Source organism: Barbus barbus (genome assembly GCF_936440315.1).
Source record: "Barbus barbus genome assembly, chromosome: 21".
NCBI classification, from domain to species: Eukaryota; Metazoa; Chordata; class Actinopteri; order Cypriniformes; family Cyprinidae; genus Barbus; species Barbus barbus.
This window is the reverse complement of record NC_136749.1, coordinates 2,447,880-2,463,201: the sequence shown is the minus strand read 5'-3', so window position 1 is coordinate 2,463,201 and position 15,322 is coordinate 2,447,880. Positions and strand designations below refer to the sequence as shown.

The 15,322-nt window shown below is 39.0% G+C and overlaps 1 protein-coding gene across 1 annotated transcript in view; it reads right to left on the bottom strand.

The window, feature by feature from the left end:
- LOC306887421 (2-oxoisovalerate dehydrogenase subunit beta, mitochondrial-like) overlaps positions 1-15,322 on the bottom strand; it is a 69,091-nt gene that overhangs the window by 34,529 nt on the left and 19,240 nt on the right. The window lies entirely within an intron of this gene.

Below are 15,322 nucleotides of genomic sequence, written 5' to 3'. Positions count from 1 at the left end.
CTTTTTGGTAAATCATAATGACATAAACGTCCTAATTATGAGATAAAAAGTCTAATCATGAGATAAAAAGTTATAATTGTTCAATTAAAAATGCAATTGACTATCCAAAGCATGACTTCTTATTCTTATGACAGAAATGGGCTTCTATAGATTTGAAAGCTACGGTGAAAGGGAGGATTTTTTTTAGCAAATCCTAACTTAAATGAGGGTCACTTTCTCACACAAACACAACATATGAGTTGGACTATATAGTGCATGAATCATGTGAACTGCTTTTATGGCACTTGCCATGTTTTGAGCAGCATCCATCCACTTTTCTTTCACCTTATGGAAAAGAGAAACATGAACATGCTTTGTGTAGAGAGGCACGTGAATTTTGACAACTAAAAAAAATAAAAAATCTCAAAACATGCCATCAGAGCAACGCTAATTATACATTTTGGATGGCTGAAGTCACTGACCGAAAATTACACTCCACAATATTACACAATAATTATTATTTTATTTACCCTACAGTCTTCATTATTTAATGTATGTTTGAACAATCTGTCATGAAAACATGCTTTTTATTACAGCCAAAGTTTAAATGTTTATGTTTCAGAAACGTACTGGTGTAGAAGCAATTACATCATTAAAAGTTTTAAATATAAAGACAATTTACATGCTTTTATACAGTGCTGCTGGAAAGTTTGTGAACCCTTTAGAATTTTCTATATTTCTGCATAAATATGACCCAAAACATAATCAGATTTTCGCACAAGTCCTGAAAGCAGACAGAGAGAACCCAAATTTGAGACAAAAATATTTTCTGTGTCATTTATTTATTCAGGAAAATGATCCAATATTGCATATATGTGAGTGACAAAAGTAAGTGAATCTCTTGGATTAGCAGTTAATTCAAAGGTGAAATTAGAATCCATCTGTGCAGAGGTGTTTTCAGTCAGTGCAATGACTATCAAATGTGACCTGTTTTATTCAAAGAACAGGGATCCAAGTCTGATCATGTTTGTGGAAGTGCATTATGTCATGAACAAAGATCATCTCTGAGGACCTCGGAAAAATAGTTGATGTTGCTCTTCAGGCTAGAAAAGATCTCTAAAGAGTTTAGACTCCACAAATCCACAGTCAGACAGACTGTGTTCAAATGGAGGAAATTCAAGACCACTGTTACCTTCCCGAGAAGTGGTCGACCAACAAAGATCACTCCAAAGCAGAACGTGTAATAGTTTGCGAGGTTGCAAAAGTTCCCAGGGTAAATTGTAAGCAACTGAAGGCCTTTCTCACATTGGCTAATGTTAATGTTCATGAGCCGACCATCAGGAGAACACTGAGCAACAATGGAGTGCATGGCAGAGCTGCAAGAAGAAAGCCACTGTTCTCCAAAAAGAACATTTCTTGCTAAAGATCATGTGGACAAGCCAGAAGACTATTGGAGAAAGTTTTAATGGATGGATGAAACCAAAATAGAACTTATTGGTTTAAATGAGAAGCTATTATGTTCAGAAAAAGAACACACTGCATTCTTAAGAATCTTATCCCATCTGTGAAACATGGTGGTGGCAGTATCATGGGCTTGGGCCCGTTTTGCTGCATCTTGGCCAGGACAGCCTGCCATCATTGATGGAACAATGAATTCTGAATTATACCAGCAAATTCTAAAGGAAAACGTCAGGAGATCTGTTTAAGAACAGAGTCTCAAGAGAACATGGGTCATGCATCAAGACAACAACCCCAAGCACACAAGTCATTCTACCAAGAATGGTTAAAGAAGAACTTTAAAACTCCTACATGTTATTGTGCAGGACTGAAAAGCATTTACAAGAAACGTTACCTTCAGTTACTGCAACAAAAGGGGGTCACACCAGATACAGAAAGCAAAGAGTCACATACTTTTGCAGCGCACATATGTAACACAGGATCATTTTTCTCAATAAATAAATGACAAAGAAAATATTTTTCTCTCACTTGTTTGATTCGGTTCTCTTTGTCTACTTTCGGGACTTGTATGAAAATCTGATGATGTTTTGGGTCATATTTATGCAGAAATATAGAAAATTCTAAAGGGTTCACAAACTTTCAAGCAGCACTGTACATCTCAGTTTTTAATTTTGAGTGTTGATTATTAAATACATTTAATAATTTGAACGCTGAATAAACTATTTTGGTTTCCGTTTTCGGCTAAATGAAAACTTTCCGTGTTTTGGTAAAATTTTTTAGTGCATCTCAACTTTTGTGTTCCACGGAAGAAATAGACGTAAGGAACAAAATGATTAAATGAAAGTCTTTGGTTTTTGGTGAACTAACCCTTTGAGTTTTACGAGAAGTGCTGCTTTGGGTTGTACAGCTGCATCTAAATGAATAAATAATTGATACAGGACATCCATCTGGCTTTCAGACAAACACACCGGTCTGAACCATGAGGTTTTTGAAGTAGATCAGCATTAGAAAGCGTGGCACTTAGCAAATGAGGCCGACTGATTCATCTGGAGTGTTTCTCTCCATCAGATGAAAGCAAGACTCGGGCTCCAACACTCTTCCAGTAATCATCACACCACGTCGAGCACACAAGCACGCAATTCCACATCCAGAGTCAAAAACATGTCACATACAAGCTGATTCATTATCTTTATAGTCATTGCACCAACACAGTCAAGCCTGTGTTTGCTGTGAAATGAGACATGTAATGATGCGCACTTTCGTTGTGGGGTTCAACAGGTTCAGCCAACAGCGCTCCGTCTCCACATGGAATACGCTCTGGAATTCCATGGCACGCATGCGCCGTCTCACTTTACAGAGCAAACAATCCCATTAAGATCAGCCGGGTCACTCCTCTATTCATCTGTGCGTGGATCCATCAGGTATCGGCACGGCTCCACGGGCCTCAGGTTAGCGAGGGCGCAGATGATGCATGACCTCAGATGAACAGCATTATCTCGTCAAGTAGCCTTCATCAGGAAACTCATTCTCTGAAGCAAAGGGAACAGTTGTGCTCCAAACAGAGTCTTTAAACAGAACCAACACAAACACTGCACAAAACTCTCCACAGACAGACAGCTGTAACACTCTTGAATGCGAGCATGGTGAAAGGTGGAAACAGGTATAGTGTTTTATTAACTGCTGTGCATTACAGAACTCTATTATACAATATTCATAGTGAGGTCATGATATGACCTTGCGTAATTAATAAACTGCAGAAGTGTTCTTGCAACGGTCTAGCAACACCAAGGTTGTGGGTTTATTTCTAGGGAACACGCGTACTGACGCTTTGGCAGTTACGCTTGTGTGATGTTAAAGTGCTGCGGGATCAACGAGGTTTATCATTTGCATACATTTTTAAGCCTTGTCAGCTTAAAGGAGCAAAATGTAATATTGACAGCTAGTGATTGAAAGGGGAAATGCAGTCGGAATTAAAAATATTGGAGAGAGTTGTTTCTTCCACCACATACTCCTCAGACTGGATGCTCACACGGGTTGCCAGATTGAGGACATGCAACAGGAATAAGCACATCTGACGATGGAAGGTGACGAGCCTTACACACTGCAAGCTGATTGGTGGATTTACCGGTGTTTTAATATGCCTGTGTCAGAGCATTTTAGATGGATGCAGATGCTTTTTAGAATCTGTGATCCCTGACCCAGTTCATTTGCTGGCTTCCATGGCTGCAATAAGCTGTGTTTTCAACTAACTGGCAACCCGGAGTATCGAAACACTGTTAGGTACAATTTCAACACGGAACACACATCTCAAAGCAGAACAATTAGCTGTAGCATTGGTTTTAAGAAAAACAAATATTATCATATTTTCTAAATATATGCAAACATATAATAGTATTTTTATGCTTTTATAAAAAACTTACAGCACCTTTAAACTTTCAAGTAATTTGAACTCCCATAAGCACAATAAGACAAAGAAAATTTGGAGAGGGCACAAAAAAAAAAAAAACAGTTGTCAAACAATGTTTCAGTACTGAATTGAGGTTTTTCTTTTGTTTGTTTTTGCATTAAAAAGTTGATATAAAACAACCTTATGCATAATTTAAATGCTTATATACAACATATTTTTCGAGTTAACAGTGTTAATTATTAAATGTATTTCGTTGAAACTATTTTTGGTTTCTGTTTTCAGGCTAAATGTAGCTTTTTGTGCTTAAATGGTCAAATACACACTAAAACATCTATAAACATGTCTTAAGTAGGACTGTTGATTTAACATTAATTGTGGTAAAAAAAAAAAAAAAAAAAAAAAAAAAAAAAACATTAAAATGATTTACTTAAACACAACCCACCCCATTTTATAGTTCAAGATTCATAAAACAAAAAAAAAAAAAATTAAACTACATTAATGGCTATTTAAAACCTTTATCTCTTCGCATTTTTTATGCAATTCTAATTCTAGTGTAAATACATTCATGCCACCTCTGAACAGATAAATGCCACTTCAGATGCAGCTTCTGAAAACAATGATATGGCCACACAAAACGTGTAATAAATTCTACATTGAATCTAAATATTTCTTTTTAAAACTATGTTTCTCATTTAATACAATGACTTCATCCTTTGGAGGGTACTTAATATCGGGTGGCTAATATGACATTCTCACTCTAAAGAGCATTTGTGGACAAAAATGTTTGTTGCAAGAGCCATAAAGATTTTTGGACTATTTTACCAGAAGAGAAAAATAGGAGCACCTTTGAGGATGTAGAGTAAAAGAAAATAATATTCTTAGTAAATTAAACAGGGAAACTACAACAGAAGTCTTAGAGAATGCAGTTCACTTTGCATTCACATCGTGCTTGAATTTGAAAGAGAACGGAGATCAACTTGTGGTCCATTTTAATCAGACTCATTCCACTTTTAATTCACACCACATATGCCTTTTTTACGGTCTCTTTGATGAAACCAGTTTCAGAGTTGGAAAACACAGAATGGTGCAGAAAAATAAAATGGCATCTCTTCATTCAGGTTTGGCTGGTCATTTGTGATGCATGGCTTGTTTTCGGGGAACCACGGCCTTTGTTGCATGAAATTTCATGTGCGTTTAAAAGACTGATATTGATCAGGTCTGGTTCTGTGGACAATCTGCACTCAGTTCATATGCGTAACATTCGTTTGTGTTGCCTCAGCATCTTCGCTAAGCTGAACATCCTTTGAAATTTCAGAAAAAAATAAGGAAAGTAGATGTTCAGGACCACTGCTGAGGCAGAGGAGCTCCAGGAACTCCAACCTTCACGTTAAAAGTAACATTCTGCAGCACTGCACAAACATGCAGCATATCTCAACATGCCTTTAGGTGCAAATGCAAGAGCAGCAAACCGCAGGCCTCAGGGCACATCTTGATCATGTTAACCAGACAAGGCAGAGCAGTTTGCTTTGGAACATCAGCTGTGCTGCCGAGACGGCCAGAGAGTGGAGCAAATCAAAATATCCTTTAAATACAGAGCGGAACCCATATGGAAACAAGACTCCCATTGTAATGAGGATTTGGCCTTTCCAAGGGTCTGCTGACAACAGGCCTTCGCATATGTAAGGAAGTGCCATCTCCAATTGCAGCTCATGAAGAGGAGAGGACCGCAGACTGGGTCACACACTGGGAGTCCAGACAAAAGAACACAAGCAAAAGAACATGCATCTGAAACTTGACCTGGGCAACACCGTGTCTGTGACTGACCTGGCTTGAGGAGAAGAACCAGGAATGAGAAACACATCCTCATCCAAGTGTAGGGCACCTCTGGACTTCTCAGACAGACACTTATGATTTATGGGCCTGAATTTAAATGAAAGTGAATTTGTGCTGTTCACGGACTTGCAAGGTCAAGGGTTCGCCAAATCTCCATGAAAGTTATTATGCACTACCGTTACAAAATTGGGGGTCGGTAAGATGTTTTCAAAAGAAGTCTCTTATGCTCTACAAGGCTGCATTTATTTCATTAAAAAAAATAAAGTAAAAATGTGAAATATTATTACAATTTAATATAACTGTTTTCTAAGTGAATATGTTGTAAAAATTAATTTATTCCTGTGATCAAAGCTGTATTTTCAGCATTATTACTCCAGTCTTCAGTGTCACAAGCTCCTTCAGAAATCAATATAATATGCTGATTTGCTGCTCGAGAAACATTTCTGATTATTATCAATGTTGAAGACAGTTGTGCTGCTTCATATTTTTGTGCAAACTGTGATGCATTTTATTATTCAGGATTTTAAAAGAACAGCATTTATTTGAAATAGAAATCTTTTGTGACATTATAAATATCTTAACTGTCATTTTTGATCAATTGCATATGCATCCTTGCTAAAGTATGCATGCATTTATAGTTAGTTATTCCATAAATAATGTCCATACAACTTCTGCATAATATTTGAGGTCTTCTTTAGTCATGAAAAACAAAACTCTTCCCTTCCACCAAAGCTCTGAAAGTGTCTCTCAATTCTACATTTTTAGAGCCAAATGATGTCAAAACTGCCTTGATCATTAATGTGAATGCACATGCATTTCAGATATTTAGTGAAATGCTAAATTATCAGCAACTAATGACTTAAATTTGTTCTTCACATGCAGCAATTGTATGACTACAGAAGACAATAAGACAGGAATAGAGCATGAGTCATATGGACTACTGCTGTGGTGCTTAATGTATGTATATGTATGCATGTATTGATTGATTGCCATTTTTGGAGCTTGACAGATATGATCTATGGATCTATCTGTCATTATATGGAAAAGGGTTGCATGAAGATTTTCAGATTTGAATCTTTGTCAGTTCGAAACATCATGAAGGTGAATGTGAATCTAACCCGTTATGGCCAAGAAGGAAACTCTACTAATAATTTTACTATTGAAACCATTTGTGCTCACCATAGGACACACATTATGATCATTTCAAAACATATCCTGGCCGCCTAAATTTGAATGAACAGAAGGAAAAAACACTTTCCACATTATATCATCTAGGCTTCTGGTCTGGCAGGGGCAAACTGGCCATTTTGTTTATCCTTTAAATGAACGTCTATTACATTTACTGAACGGTTCCAGACCCCAGAAGGGAATAAAAACATACACACAGCTTTCAGTTTAACTGCACTTTCAGCCGATTCCCTGTGTCAACAAGAAGCCTGCGTATATATATATCTCTGCAGATCGTCCAGAGAAAGTAACAAGAAACCGAAAACAACATGTTCTAGATACGTGTTGCTTTAATGACCACAGACAGGAAGCGTGATTAATATGTATGAGACGCACACAGCCAATTGTATTTCACTGGCTGTTTGATACACTCGAAAAATAATGAGGCCTAAATACAATTTCCATTGGCCTGGATTACACAGTTTTAACTTAAACTAATAAATATAATGTGATGCATATTTGTCAGTCATGCATTTCTCATGCAATTTAGCAACTGAATATCACTTGTTTCATAGCTAGCCATATTCATACATTTAACATAAAATGTATTTGTTTTCACAATTAACCGATTTATGCAATACTAAGCAACACAAAAAAAATGGTAGTTAAAAAGTTTCGCTCAGAAATTGCAAATAAATTTTAAAAAATTACAAAGAAGTGACAAGTCACACATTGAATTAAAGTGACATTTTTAAGTAGAAAAACAGAAAGATAGATCTATTTGTGTGTAATCCAAATGGATGGAAATTGTTTTTGCAATTCAAATACATAAATCCTAAACTTAGGCCTAAATACAGTATATGGATTTCCATAAAAATATATAGTAAAATAAATGTAAAATTGTCATGTCAAAAGTATATTTCACTGCCTAGAAATTGCTCTCTAGATAATGATTTTTTTAAAATCCAAGTCAAGTCAAGTTGAGCATTATTGTCATTTGCATGGGGTTTCAGAGGGGGGCAGGGTGGTTTGAGTTCAGGGCTCTCACAGCCTGGGGGAAAAAGCTGTTGAGCAGTCTGGCGGAGCGGGCTCTGATGCGCCGGTACCGTCTTCCTGATGGTAGGAGCTGGAAGAGACTGTGGGAGGGATGGGTGGAGTCCTTCACGATGCTGTTGGTTTTGCTGGAGCATCGTGTAAGGAAAATGTCCAGGATGGAGGGGAGAGGGGCGCCGATGATCTTTGCAGCTGTGTTCACTGTCCGCTGGAGGGTCTTGCGGTCAGCAGCACTGCAGTTCCCGTACCAGACAGTGATGCAGCTGGTCAGCACACTCTCAATGGTGCCTCTGTAGAATGTGGTGAGGATGGGTGGAGGGAGACTTGCTCTTTTCAGCCGGCGGAGAAAGTGTAGGCGCTGTTGTGCCTTTTTGGAGAGTGACATGGTGTTGTTGGTCCAGGTGAGATCCTCTGTGATGTGCACCCCCAGGAATTTAGTGCTGCTGACTCTCCACAGTCGAGCTGTCGATGGTCAGTGGGGGGTGGTCAACGGAGTTTCTTATGAAGTCCATCACAACCTCCTTTGTCTTCCCCACATTGAGGGACAGATTGTTTGTGCCACACCATTCAACCAGCTGTGCCACTTCCTCTCTGTAGTGCGTTTCATCGTTGTTGCTGATGAGACCTACCACTGTTGTGTCATCAGCAAACTTGATGATGTGGTTGGAGCTGAACTTGGTAGTGCAGTCGTGGGTCAGCAGTGTGAAGAGCAGCGGGCTGAGCACACAGCCTTGTGGGGCACCTGTGCTCAGTGTGGTAGAGCTCGAGGTGTTGTGGCCGACACGGACTGACTGAGGTCTTCCGGTTAGAAAGTCCAGGATCCAATTACACAGGGAATTGTTAAGGCCCAGCAGGTTTAGTTTATTTATGAGCTGTTGTGGGATTATTGTGTTAAATGCCGAGCTGAAGTCAATGAACAGCATTCTAACATAGGAGTCTTTATTTTCTAGGTGGGTAAGAGCCAGGTGGAGGGTGGAGGAAATTGCATCGTCCGTAGAGCGGTTTGGACGGTATGCAAACTGGAGCGGGTCGAGTGTGTTGGGGAGGCTGGTTTTGATGTTGTGCATGACTAACCTCTCAAAGCACTTCATCATGATTGGAGTCAGTGCTATGGGACGGTAGTAATTTAGACAGGACACAGGTGACTTATTTGGTACCGGTATGATTGTTGTGGATTTGAGACATGTGGGGACGACTGCCTGGCTCAGTGAGGTATTGAAGATATCTGTTAGGACATCTGTCAGCTGTGCAGCACAGTCTCTCAGAACACGGCCAGGTATGTTGTCAGGACCCGCAGCCTTGCATGGGTTAATCCTAGATAGGGTCTTCCTTATGTCGGCTGGAGACAGACAGAGCGCCCGGTCGTTGGGAGGTGTGGGCAGTTTTTGTGCAGGTGTGTCATTCTGCATTTCAAACCGTGAATAAAAGTGGTTGAGTGCATCAGGGAGGGATGTGTCCTCATCACAGGCCTGTGGCGGGGGCTTGTAGTCAGTGATGGTCTGAATGGCTTGCCACAGGCTCCATGTATCTCTGCTGTCTGTGAAGTGATTGTTGATTTTTTGACCATATGACCGTTGCAAACAAAAGAAATTCATTATAGAATAAGTTTAGGTAGTGGTCTATGTGACTTATACGAGACCATAAGGACCGCTGCAACCCAGTCTAGACTTCTTGAAAGCTGAAATTACACTTTCTGAGATGACATACACCAAGTGTGAGCCGTCAGTAAAACTTCAAACAGCACACAGTTTGTGAGCCCTCTTTACATCGCTCATCTGCATGCAGGTGTCCAGACGACGCAGACGATATTCAACTTCACAACGAAAGAAAGGGGCACACGGAGGAAGAAAAATGGGACCATGGAAGAAATCAAGTTACAATTTCCATTTTTAAAATAGTGTTTAGAAAGTGACGGATTTATGGAGCTCCTTCAAGATGCAATTAAAACTCAGATATCTATCTCAAGAGAGAAAGCTTACACTTACTACTTTATCATCTCAATGCTCTATTGCTCTAACACTAAATCCACACATTTACCGACATGTCACATTAGTTTTGAACAACGAAAAGGAAGCCTATTTCAGGCAATACATTTGTTCTTTTTTGCACTGTTTGCTGGATAGCTGAAATCTGATTGGTCTGAAATCACACTCCAAACAGCTTTATATTAAACACCACATACGATTGGCTGGATCTGTCATGTTACACAGCTGTTTTGTGCTCAGTGTGGAAAGACAATACACGTATTAGTGAAAGTGAAAGTGACGTGACATACAGCCAAGTATGGTGACCCATACTCAGAATTCGTGCTCTGCATTTAACCCATCCTAAGTGCACACACACACAGCAGTGAACACACACCCGGAGCAGTGGGCAGCCATTTATGCTGCGGCGCCCGGGGAGCAGTTGGGGGTTCGGTGCCTTGCTCAAGGGCACCTCAGTCGTGGTATTGAGGGTGGAGAGAGCGCTGGACATTCACTCCCCCCACCTACAATCCCTGCCGGCCCGAGACTCGAACCCGCAACCTTTGGATTATGAGTCCGACTCTCTAACCATTAGGCCACGACTTCCCCGACTTATTACATTATGTCTGTGCTAAATGAAAAAAAAAAATCATTGCATTCAAACAGAATCATTTGACCATTTGAATGAGAATGATGACTTTATTTTTGCATACAAACAGTCCTATGGCACTAAAATAAAATGGGTTTCATCGTCCTTTTTTGCAAAACTACTTAAATTTTCTTTTTTGATTTCAGGGTTGTAAAAAAGCCCAAGTATTTATTCATATCCATTCAAACGGTATTCATCGATCATTAATCACAGAGTAACACATAAATCACAACCCAATAATGATTCCAAAGGCTCTTGACTCTTCCAGTCACTTCTAAAGCTTGTGAAGAGTTCTAAACTTAAACCTGAAACTTATTAGGACATCTAGTGGTGTTGATGGGTATCAGTGTCATATACACAACAGTTCAAAAGTTTGGGGTCTGTTAGATTCTTTTTGATTTTTTGCAGCTTTATTCTGCAAGGACGCATTAAATTGATCAAAAGTGAGAGTAACGACATAAATATCAAAAGATTTCTATTTCAAATAAATGCTATTCTTTTAAACTTTCTATTCATCAAAGGATCCTGAAAAATAAGATGCATCACATTTTAAGATGCATCACAAGTCCAAACAGTCAGTAAGCGACAGATGCTTGTAAACGCTGTTTTGTAAATGATTTATTGAGGAGTCTGCTGCTTTAAGACAAAGTGAAAGCGCTGCTTCTCTGCCGCTCGCTGCTCAGAACAGACGCCGAGAGAGGTGACACTGCGCCGGGAGAGAGACCTCGCGCTCGCGGGGCAGTACTGGAGACATCTTCCAACTGAATGATAAGGTTTTTTTTTTATTAAATTTTTTATTTTTTTTTTAAGTCGCTAGGTTTGTTAGTATGTACCCGTTATGGGAAAAAAGACACCTAAAGGGTCTGAAAGTTACTAAATATTGTTCTAAAGTCGCGCTCGTGTGTGTGAGACGCGGGAGCATAAAGTCTATGTGTGCGAAACACTGACCATATCCAGACACAATATTTTAAACTAACCATTCGGAGACGTCCTGCTGTAGCCTCTGAGTTGCAACTTCTTCATCTGGTGCTTCTCCATCCGGATCAGATTCTGGGTCAAACTGAAAAGCTTGAAGGACTGCGTGTCTACGAGGCATTGCGATACATCCACTGACAACATTAGTGCATGGTACCGTGGCCGCAAGCTGCAGGACACACCCACCCTCCACCTTGCCACGCCTCTCTCCTCATTAGCATTTAAAGCTACAGACACAGAAATGGCTCGTCCTAAGGAAAGCTCATTTTGGGACTGGCTCGTAGTGGCTGAAATTCTGCACAAAGGCTGAATTTCGGGAACGAGACTTCAGATACAGTACTAGGGACCACTTAGGCCTATATAAAAGCATCCAAAAAACAGCATGTCATGGGACCTTTAACATGGGAAAAAAAGACTCCTTTTTTCCACAGATGGCAAAGCATGCAAGACTAAATGCATTTAAGCTGGTATAACAAGACTAGAGAAAAATAAAAAACAACCCGAAAAAAGCTTAAGCGAATTGCTTTTAAACGGTTTCACAAAGTTTTTCTTTTTTATTGCTATTCACAGACACATCATGCACACACATATACATGGCAAATGAATAAACATGGTACAAAACAAGCTTTTATAAGTGCATTTTAAAATTCTCATCAATCATCAAACGCTGGTCTGAGTATTATGTCTCCTGTTATTCATTGGAATGATCAGTGTTTTCATCTTTTGGTCCCACAACAACAAACAAGTCACTAAGCATTCAGAGATCTGCATGTTTGTTTGCTTCGTTCAGTGAAGCTCGATGCACATCTGGATCCAAAATGTTTCTGCTCTGCACTTTGATACCGACTTTATAGAAGTTAATAGAACACAACTGAATTTTCTTGGGTCATGAACAAACAACCATATTCCTCAATTGTTTCAGTTGTTCCACTTCAGGGCAAACTGCTTAATTACAAAGTTACTCTAAGCTGCTACCAAATTACGGCACATGTGTGTGATATACAGCGATATTTGCATTTGGATGCAAATGTTAAGCCACATATGAATATCACTGCATTAGATCAAAGTCTCTAAGACAAGTCATGTCACTCGACGGCTGTCTTTGAAACGCCTCTCGGGCATCCAAGAGCAGCTCCTATCACTTTGTATGGGGAAACATCAAATTTTCCAAAACTGTTCACTAAGTTTACGATTAAATTTCATATCTGAAATCACCAATGAAATCGGACAACAACTGTGTCATAAATGTTGTTTCTTTTGCTCAAATAGCGTTATAAAAAGCTTATTTTTCAGGCTAGATCAGCCAGTGCATGCGCAGTCCTGAGCGCGCATCTCAAATTAAGTTCTTAGCAATGCATATTACTAATCAAAAAAGAAATTGATATATTGACAGTAAGAAATTTACAACATGGAACATGATCTTTACTTAATATCCTAATGATTTTTGGCATAAAAGAAAAATAGATAATTTTGACCCATACAATGTATTTTTGGCTATTGCTACAAATATACCCCAGCGGTCCAGGGTTACATATTACATCTAACTTACATTTCCAAACATTGTAAATGCAGACGCACATGTGTGGAGCAAATATAGGAGATAAAATACCAGTTGATGGAGAGGAGTCAAAAATATAATTTCAAGGGTGAAATTCTAGCATGTGGTTTCCCAGCAGTCCGGTGAACACTGTGTAGAGCTCTACTGTAAACACACTATTGAGTTTCATGCGGGCAGTTTAATGGCTTTCATGTTTATTTAGGAAGCTGCTTTCCAACAAACAACCCATGAGAATCTGCATCTCCTCCCTGATCACGCTGCCAAAACAATCAGCTACAGCAAAGACCTGCTCCTCTGTTACACTGCTCTGTCACTACAATTACGGCAGCTACTGGCACTTTGAGAGTCAAATAAAGCATATACAACCCCAATTCCAGAGAATTTGGGACGTTTTGTAAAATGCAATAAAATCAAGAATCTGTGATTTGTTAATTCTTTAACTTTTATTTAATTGACAAAAGTACACAGAAAAGATTTCCAAGGTTTTCACTGACCAACAGAAATGTATTTTGTAAATATGAGCAAATTTTGTTTTTGACTGTTGCAACACATTCCAAAAAGTTGGGACAGAGGCTAAATAAAAGTGAAAAGGTTATAGAATATCCATGTTAAACAGTTCTGAAAGAGTTCATAGTAAGCAGGTGATTTGGTAATAGGTCAAGGTATCATGTTTGGGCATAAAAAAGGAGCATCTCAGTCTCAGAGAAGTGTCAAACAAATCAAAAATCACATTTTGCAATGCAAAATTGCAAAGAATTTAGGTCTTTCACCAAGTACCATACATAATATTGTGAGAAGATTCAGGGAATCCAGAGAAATCACAGTACATTTAGGTCAAGGTAGGAAACCTCAGATGAATGTGCTTGACCTTTGAACCATTAGATAGCATTGCATAAGAAACCGTCATGCTTCGGTGTTAAATATAGCCACATGGGCTCAGGAGAACTTCAGAAAACCACTGTCGTTTTCCACAGTCTGCTGCTGCATCAAGAAATGCAACTTGAATCTCTGTTATAGGAAAAAGCTGTACATCAATTCCATGCAGCCGGGTTCTCTGGGCCAGAGCTCACCTCAGATAGTCAAGACAACAGTGAAAATATGTGCTGTACTCAGATGAGTCCACATTTCAACTTGTTTTCTGGAAAAATGGGTTTTGAGTTCTCAGGCCCTAAGACCAAAGTGACCATCCAGACTTTCATCAGCGACAGAAGCAAAAGCAAACGACTGTCATGGTATGGGAGTGCAGCAGAGATAACAGCATGGGTGACTGGGATATGTGCAAAGGTACCATTGACATGGAGGCATATATTGGGATTGTACAGAGATATATACTGCCATCAAGATGATGTATTTCATGGTTAGTCCATGGTTATTATATCAAGACAATACTAGGTCTCATTCTGCATGTGCTACAACAGCATGGTTTGGTAGGCAGAGTGAATGTGCTAGACTGGCCAGCAGATCTGACTCCTGTTGAAAATGTATGACCAGTCATGAAAAGAAGAATCAGACAATGAAGATCACAGGCTGCTGAGCATCTGAAGTCGTGTATCAAGCGAGCCCGGACAAACATTTTGCTTGCAGAACTTTAACAATTAGTATCCTCAATTCCCAAACAATGAAACATTATAATTAAAAGGAAGGTTGATGTGACACACTGTTAAACATGCCTCTTTTCTGGAGTGTGTTGTAGCTTCCAAAATCAAAATTTGTTCATATTTACAAAAATACATTTACATTGGTCAGTGAAAACCTTGGCAAACGTTTCTTTGTACTTTTGTCAATTAAATAAAAGTTAAAGAGAATTAACAAAATCACAGATTCTTGATTTTATTGCATTTTACAAAACGTGCCAACTTCTCTTGAATTGGGGTACAGGCAACACAATATTAATATCTGTGGCTCATGATGATATATCGAGGTCTTATAAAGCGAAACAATCAGTCTGTGCAAGAAACTGAAGATTAGTTGCAACATTGTAACCTGTAAATCAGAGCCTCAAGCAAACTGGGATATATGATTATTTTCCGCTAATTGTTTCTCTCAGTTCGTTTCTGGTTCAATCATGGTGCTAAAACTGATAGTTTGCTTGTCCGAAAACATCTGCATACTAAAATCATTAACAAAATGGGAAAAGACACCAAACACAAATTTTACTGATTAGTAGCTGACTATATTTCCCTATATAGAATATAATTATAAGAATGATAGATTCAAGAGCCTGAATAACCTTTCACTTTCATTGTTTAGAAAAGAGCAGCTTTTAAACATATCTCCTT